Source organism: Oryzias melastigma, linkage group LG5 (genome assembly GCF_002922805.2).
Source record: "Oryzias melastigma strain HK-1 linkage group LG5, ASM292280v2, whole genome shotgun sequence".
Classification (NCBI taxonomy): Eukaryota; Metazoa; Chordata; class Actinopteri; order Beloniformes; family Adrianichthyidae; genus Oryzias; species Oryzias melastigma.
This window is the reverse complement of record NC_050516.1, coordinates 28,943,505-28,952,416: the sequence shown is the minus strand read 5'-3', so window position 1 is coordinate 28,952,416 and position 8,912 is coordinate 28,943,505. Positions and strand designations below refer to the sequence as shown.

Genomic DNA, 8,912 nt, shown 5'->3' with positions numbered 1-8,912 from the left:
ACATTTTAAACAGGAAGTGCCCACTGGACCCCATCTCAAACGTTTGATTGACAGATTCTCCTGAGCTGCTTTCAGTGGAAGGGGTGTGGACTGTGAACAAGCGACAGCAAATGGCGACAGTAGTTGTCATGGAAACGTTAACTTGGACCAATTACTGTCGTCTGGCTCCAACATGGCGACATCCGTATTGCAGAGAAATGGGGGCTGAATTGGCTTCATTTCACTGGAGGTAAGGCATTATCTATGGGTGACTTCACATCTGCTCAGTCCAGTTCTCTGTATACAGTCGATTGCTAGGGCTCCACGACGATGAAAATTGTGTTTTTAACATGTTTGTGTGGCATTTTTCTCATGATGGAGGACCCACATAAAGAAAATAAAGCTTAAAATTGTCTTTTTGAATATTTATGTATCCAAATCATTGTGAATTAGGAGTAGATGAAAAAAATGCAGTTTGAAAAAGAGCATTTTTGACGTAGAAGCAACAAGCTCCCTGTTCCGCTCCATTTCAATGCATCCACTTGAAGGGAAACAGATCTTTGTACGTCTTTGTTTTCCTCGTCTGAGCTGGAATCTGATCTGGAATGTGAGGGGCTGTAAGCTACCAGGAGAGAGTGTAGACATACAAAAACAGAGTTTTTTGGGGATAAAAACAGAATAAATCAAATTAACTGTATTTATAAAGCGCTTTAACACAGTCAAACTGCTATAAAGAATGGGACAATAAAACTCCAAAAACACGAATAGCATAAAACTAAAACCAAAACAGAGCAGAGTCGCATGAAAGGTTAAAAGCTTGGCTGTAAAAATGGGTTTGAAGGTTAGTTTTAACAACGGACATAGAGAGGACGCATCACGAATGTTAAATAATCATATAGTTATAAATAACACCCTTTTAAAATACTTTTAAAGCACTTTCTTAATAAATCAAGATATGATCAGAGTGGGTCAAACACAAATAAAACAAGAGCCTAGTTTCTCAAAGATATGACAGAAAAACAACACATATGATGCATGATTTTAAATCTTTTCAAAATTTTAGTTTGGAGTTTTAACTCCATCCTCGTCTTCCTGCTGATCATCCAAGTTCTATTCAAACTTGGATAATCCGGTATTAACTGAACCTGAACAAAGCAAACAGACACAAATCCTGCCTGTGCTTTTAGGAGTAGTTGATTGTGGATTTAGAGGTTAGGATTGCTTTTTTTTTATCTTTAAGTGTCCTTTTAGATCTATAAATTTGAAATGGAACCTTCATCATTGCATCTTGATTAACTGAACAAATATGTAATTTGATTATTAAAATATTCTAGTTTGATATGTTTATTTTCCTACTTAGTTTAGAGATTCATCAGGTTTGACTATCATACATGTAAAGAAACAGTTGTATTTTTAGAGAGAATATTTAAAAACACACAGTATAGAAAAGGTTTCCACATCCTCTGCATAATAACTCAAATTGTTCCAAATTGTTTAGGCCAGTGATGGTGGTGGCACAATATCTGAATTCTTATTTCTATTTTCTGTTGTGATTTTTAAATTGTCATTTGTTTTCATGGTAAATTCTGAAAATGAAAAATGTTGCAGCCACACGGCCATCATGAAATGTAAAAAATGAAATCAAAAATATTTAAATATTTCATATTTTACTTAGAGCCTGGACTTTTAATCAACTTTGAGGCGTGGCCTGAAGAAACATTTGTAACTGCAGCTTTGCTTAAAATACATTTCCATTTATTAGGATGCTCTCATGTTTTTGCATGAGTCGGACACACGCGGCTATGAGTTTGGAATAAATCTCATCTTAGCCAAAACAAAACTGTAATTTAGATTTCTTCTTAAATTGATGACACAGTTTTTGAAGGACTTTTAATCATACTTACACACTTATCATCAGCATCTAATCTTATTTTAATTCTTCTGCTTTACTAACACTGTCGTCTTTACCTTTAATGTGATCATTTATATAAAAATTCACTTACTTATACATGCTATACACTCGATGTAGGACAAATGTGACAATTTGCAAAATGATATGCAAATTGGTCTCATTCTCCTCACATCAGCTTAAACTTAAGTGCTGCTGTGGATGCAGTTTCACAGAAAGCATACATCCAAAGAAACATCAGCTGCACTGTTCCTCGTGAGACCTTATCAGTGTGAGGTGCTTACACACGAAGCAGTCATGCAGGTTACGTATGGAGCGACTATGGGAAAAAAGCCACACACGTTAGAACAGGGGTGTCAAACTCAATCGCACAAGGGGCCAAAATGCAAAACACACCTTAAGTCGCGGGTCGAACAGGATAAACATTTATTGAACACTCTAAAACTGAATTTTTTAAACTTCAAAATCGTAACTTTTTAACATAATTATGAAACAGATATATAGCATAACCTGCAACAATGCTAGTGTGATGCTTTAAGCTGAATTATGTCACTCAAGATGCTGAAATAAAAAAAATTAATAAAAAAATACAACAGGGGTTTATACTCAATGAATACTCAATGAACCTCTGTTGTGACAGATAGATCTGCCCAACACCAGAGGCTCTCAGGCCATATCTGTTGCTTTTGGACAGGACAAGATAAAATAAAAAAAGAAAACTAAACATTGCATAACTAAAAACTAAAAACATTGAAGTTTAACTTTGAAAACGCTGACGCTACTAGCTAGCTAAAATATGAATTAAATTCCAAAAATAGCCTAAAAAACAAAAAAAGAAAACTTAGGTTAGCCAAAACTGCTAGCATGTAGCTAAAAAATAGCTAAACTTCAAAACAGCCAAAAAAAAATCTGACAAACAGCCTAAATTAGCCAAAACAGCTAGCATGTAGCTGAAATATTTGCTAAACTCCAAAATAGCCTTAAAAATCTTAGTAAAAACCCAAATAGTCTAAAAAGCTAGCAGAATGCCAATTTTTAAATCTTTAAAACCGTAAATTTCTACCATAATTATGAATACTAAGAAGGTAGCAATATTATTCCAGAATAAATTAGCTTAAACCTTAAATAACTTTCAATATTTTATTCTCCATAAAAACACATTTTGTCAAAATTATAAAAGTTAGAAATAAGCGCATGATAACATCTGGCCATTAATAACAATAAAACAAAATGATCTGGAGGGCCGGATAGAATTACCCAGAGGGCCGGATCTGGCCCCCGGGCCTTGACTTTGACACATGTGCATTAGAAGGATAGAAAGACAAAGAAAACAATGGACAGCACAGGTTAGAGTCCTTATCACACCTTACAGGCTGGCTTTTTCTATACAATGTCTTACAGAATGATTGTTGGCAACTTGACATGCATAAAAGCAAAAAAAAAAAAGAAAACAATGAAAAAAAAACCTCTACACGTCTTGATTTCGATGTTTTTTTTCTAAACTGTGTCAATTCAGAATGCAGCGGTGTCACGTTTTTTTTCCATGAATCCCACATTCATACACCCACACTCACACATGCAAAATGCAGAATTTTTTTGACTACTTCCCACATTCCTCCACCTACCTTCTCTTCCCTGCACTGATAGCAGCGTATGTATAATTGCAGTGTGCAACAGCCCGTACCTTCGAGGAAATAATTACCAACATAAAAAGAGCAATTACTAACCTGGCAGAGAGTTGCAGTGGATTCTAATGCCTCTGCCCGTAACGTCTGCTCACATACCGCTCTTTGTTTGACTAATGGTTTCTTTTGAAGGATAAACAAGCCACATTTACCAATCCTAAAATCCTCTCTGTTTTGTACACATATTTTGATGTAAAACACAGCCTGCTGGTCCTGTCACATTCAGAGAGAAAGCCATGAATGCTGGGTTGAAATGTTATAATGAGCTTGATTTATGTCGCAGAATATTAGGAATTCTCACAAGAACTGACTGCTTGAAAAGACTTGCCTCAGTTCAATACTTAATATCCAGTTTTGATTAGCTCACGCGTCATTACGGCCTCTTTCATCTGTTAGGAATAAATGCTTGCCAAACTGGCTGACAGTGTAAGACAATTAATCGTTTTTTTTCTTTTCAACCTCATTATGAGAGGATCACTAAGATGATAAAAACCAGACTAAGTGAGTGCTTTTGCGATTAGCATTATAACCACTCGGTTCCACGTGCAAAGCGAGAAAAGCTACATACGGCCCATGGTCTCGTACACACGCCATTATCAGATAGAGCAGAGGAAATAACTGCCGCTCCTTTTGTGGGCTCTTTTTTCACTTATTCCAGCAAATCACTCATTGAGAATTAATCACAGTCTGTTCTCTGCCTCTTCCAAAGAATATGGCTATCCATCAAAGCCTCCGCTTGTCCCCAACAGACCACAGAATCCACCAGTCATCTCTCAACTATTGTCTCGGGGGGCCTCTCTGGCTCTGATGGATTTTACAAGAGACCGACCAAGAACCATAAATTTGCACCGTAGTCTGCGTCTAACTCTACAATACGGGTGAATGCTAAATAACAGTTGAATTATTTACTCAGAAAAAAGTCATTTGTCTATTAAATGTTATTTTTAACCTCATGACAAAAACAATCTGCAGCTGGTAAAACAGAAAAGTAAACCAAGGTGGAAGCAGTCATTTTGACACAATTCAGACATTTTCCATATAGCCTACATCTAACATTAATTAAAAAAACAGTTAACCAACTGACTCAACATAAAACCTTGAAGCTGTAATAGCTTTAAGTTCTTTAAAATCCCGAATGTTAGATCTAAAACACTGTTTGATGCTTATTTATACATTTTCAGGTATGAAAACTCACCAAAAATTATTGCCAGTCACAATATAAATACGTTTAACTAAGTTTCTGCAGAGCGGCAGAAGTTCGTTAGAAATTCACCTCTTAGTTGTGAACTGGACTGGAAGTAAGCCTCCACTTATATCCCATCAACCCTTTGTTTACACTCTTTCCCGCTAGCTTCCAGCCGCTCACAACCCCAAGATAACATTATAGGTACAACAGAAATAGCAAACAGTATCTAAGCTATTCAACCATAAAGTTTTGATCCAGATTCCAGCTCAGACGAGACAAATGAAGACGTTAATGGATCTATTCGTCTCTAAGTGGATGTATCAGAATGGAGCGGAACATCCATTTCAGGAGCTGCGTCTCATGTGGGAATTTTTTCATCTGCTCCCAATTCTCAACGATTTGAATAAAGAAATACTCAGTTTGAAACTTACATATTTTGCATTCCTTCAATAAAGCAGAAAGTCCTTTTAAAAGATGAAATACAATAGATGAGTTATTGTCACCATAAACTTTTGAAAATTAGCTCAACTTTTCCCCTCCAAAAGTGTTTTTGAGATTTCATGGGGGGAGCCAGTTTAAATGAATAAGAAAAGCCTTTCTACCGCCCCTAGTGGAATGACAATGAACAACAGGTCAGAAAACATGGACTAAGTGATAAACAGTAGGTTTTTAAAGAAAGTCTGGATCATTCTAACAAGATTCGTAACTCATAAATGCATGTATTAATATAATATGAATGTTACATAGGGTTAAGCTGACAAGTACAGAAAAATAAACTGGATTTGGGACACAAAAACAAATATTTAAAGTTGTCATTGAGATTCTCTTTTTTTTTTTTTTCTTTAAAGCAAACAACCCCACTAAAAGTATAGTCTCATGCACCTGTATGGGTACTGCAGATTTGGGGGGTTTTGGGTCATAGAGAGGAGCAACTGCATCTTATGCACCCCTGTAGGGGTTGACCTTTGCAGGTCGATAAGATTTAGGCTCTTACATTAGCTAGCAAAAGCTATGCAAAGAGCTAGCAAAACAATGCAGCACAGTGCATCTTGACCGAACATTTTACGTGTTTCCTATATGAATTACCATCAGTTTTTGTGCAGGTTGAACGTAAATACGTGCAATTAACATCCGCTATGTTTAAAAACATGAAACATTAATAAAAACATACATCAAAGAACCAAACTAGCATGTCTTTCATGAGTTGCTAGCACCCACTTTAGCACACTGTTCACAGTTCCCAGCCTGATTTCTCTCTATTAAAATGCGATTCCTGTCCTGTGATGATTCCTCTCCATCGGATTATTTTGTTGTCAAGGTTTTTGAAGTCGATTGCAAGACACTGCGTCTCCTTTTGTTACTTTTTCGGACCTCCGTCATTCATTACTCGAGAAGACTCGATCCATAATGACGGCGCACGTGACTGTCACGTCGTATGCCACGTGACTTCCAAACAAGAAAAACACACCGGGGAGGAGGAGGAGGAGCAGCAGCAGCTCGGATTTAAAGTCACAGTTGTCAACAAGCTTTTGCCTTCTCGCTCTTGCAGCTTTTCGTAGAAGATCGCGATATAACGATCTCTTAAAAATGACAGATCGTCAGCTTTGGAGATCGTACGACGGTTTTTTAATCGTCATATCGCCCAGCCCTAGCCTGCGTCTCACCTATTTCACCTTTAAGGAACCCTGTGTTTAAGTGTTTGCTACGACCTGTCCCCCGCAGCATGCCCATAGATACAGGTGTGCGTGAAAATTTTGCTCTGCTCATCTTGATATTTCATGAAGGTTTGCCCGTTTTTCGCCAACAGAGAAAAAAGAGCATCTATAAGGGCAGTTGTGGCTAATACATTACAGTATGTTTGATCCATACAACTTCTCGAGTATTGCAGTTTTCCTAGAGAGAATGTAAGCCAGAGAGTCTGCTTGTGCCACCTTTCCCATAAATTACACAATCTGTATTTACCCATGTCCAAGTGCTTTCTGGGTTGTCCGTTCATCCCTCTGACGCTGCACAAAAGAAAAAAATGAGAGGCTTCAAAGCACAACTGAGCAGAGAAACAAAAGCATTCCCTGATTCTTCTGATTTCATGAAACAATCATGACTGAGAATCAGTGCTGTGTTTATTGTGACTCAAAGTTACTACCAAAATATTCCTGATTGAATAGTGTTATTACAGCAGTTATTTATTATTATCAGAGCAGCTTAAAATGATTTGCTAAACAGTCAAAGCAGGTTTAGAAAATAGGTGGCTCTTTTAGAAAGATGATGACTAAGCTGACATGTTCCGTCTTTCGAGCACAAACCAGGTCACACCCTTTAATGTGACTCTTTGTTGCTTTAGCAACAGTCTGTATTTGAAAAGGAAGAAAATACAAAGAGGAAAATGTGCAAAAAAGAATGTTTATGCATGTTCCTCTGCACATATTTGTCTATATCTCTGCTGAAAAATGTAATATGTTATTTATCATGTACATCTAAAAATGTTGCCAAAGGGAATAACTTAAGTTTACAAAATGCTGCAACAGTTTTACTAATATCATGAAAAAATGACAATAAAATACTGAAAATGAATATACTTTTACGTTGTTAAAAGAGATGAATACAGAATGGGCTGACACTGAAAGCAGAAGAGTAAAATGTAATGTTGGGACAGCAGCGCCTTCTGATGTCTGCAAGCGGTCAAAGGAGATGAAAGCATTTTAAAAAAAGACGGAGCTTCTCTTGTGGTTTAGTGCTTTTTAATTTGCATTCATGAATCACTTTCGTTTTGGATATTTATTCATAATTCATTTTAGCAGAGAACTAAAAGTCAAGGCAGAGCTTAAAGAATGCTGATGGGCTTTGCAAATTTTCTGTTGATTGCAGAATATTTTTACCCAACTATTTTGACATCACTTGAATGCTCCACAGCAGAACACAGAATAGAGTGCAGGTGCAGTGACTGATCAGGGGCTGCTTTTGTTAAAGCTGTAAAATCCAAAGTGTGAATTGTTTGGAGATGGATACCAAAACTAGTCTCACAAGGCTGCAACTAGTTGGAGAATTTAAATTGTAAGAAAGCATCCAAACTAGCAACACTATCCATACTAGTGCTGCCACAAACAATTTTTAAATAGTTGACTAATCAGTGATTATTTTTCCGATTAGCCGGAAAAATCGGGTCATGTGCAAACTGGATGTAAAGCACACATCTTAACAATCATCAGCTTTAAACTAACTTAAAATAAAGACAATAAATATGATAGTTTATTGAACTTTTAATGAATTGTGCAGCCTCTGTCCATTAGTTTCTAGTATCAAAACAAAATGAAACTAGAAAAGTTGTACTATCTGCAATAAAGCTAATGTGATGCTTTTTGCTGAATACGGTGAAAAATTTGTAAAATGTTAAATTTGACTAGAAAATTTTTTAAAGAACTATAAAAGAGTGTAGAAGTTGACCTAAATTTTGAAGTAAAATTGTTTTGAAATCCCAAATACATAACAATTTTGCAAAAATATTTCATCTGTTGCTTAACTATGAGCTAAACTCCAAATTAGCCCCCAAAAAACTCAGTAGATGTCAAATTCAGGATCAGCTTTCATGACCGAGTGAGTTAGTTAATGCGCATTGTAGGAAAAATAAAAAATTAAAGGTTGCCGCGGTGAAATTAAAAAGCTGTAATAATTCCTGTGTTTTGAAGCGGTTGCCTGTGAGATGACAGGTGTGGCGATTTTAGCACATGTTTGTGGATCGTGAGCGCATGGATGATTGAGAAGAGAAGCAAAAGTTTATGACTGCACAGATTTTTTTTCTCTTTTCATGGTCATGTTTTTGGTACCGCTGACATTTATGAAGTTATGTTTCCATATGGGGATCTTTTGCACTAAGGACTTGCTGTTGTTTATTGTCGAGGTTTGCGTCCTGCATCACAGCCTGGCGGCTATGTAGTGGACCTGTTGCTTTCTGGTTCTGGTGGGCGCTGTGGTGATGTTCTGTGGCTGATCTGCTCTCGGTGTTGGTCTTAATTTTTCTAACTTTTCTATTTACTGTTTGTTTTTATTGTAAAGCGCTCTGAGCTGCAACACATGAAAAGTTATTTTAATAAATAAAGATTGATTTATAAGTTCAATTTGTTGAATAATAAGCAAAGAAGGTCAGATTATACTCGGA

The 8,912-nt window shown here is 36.6% G+C and overlaps 1 protein-coding gene across 1 annotated transcript in view; it reads right to left on the bottom strand.

The window, feature by feature from the left end:
* The window catches only part of cacna2d2a (calcium channel, voltage-dependent, alpha 2/delta subunit 2a), a gene marked incomplete in the record, with an annotated part of 243,323 nt that overhangs the window by 232,835 nt on the left and 1,576 nt on the right, over window positions 1-8,912 (bottom strand).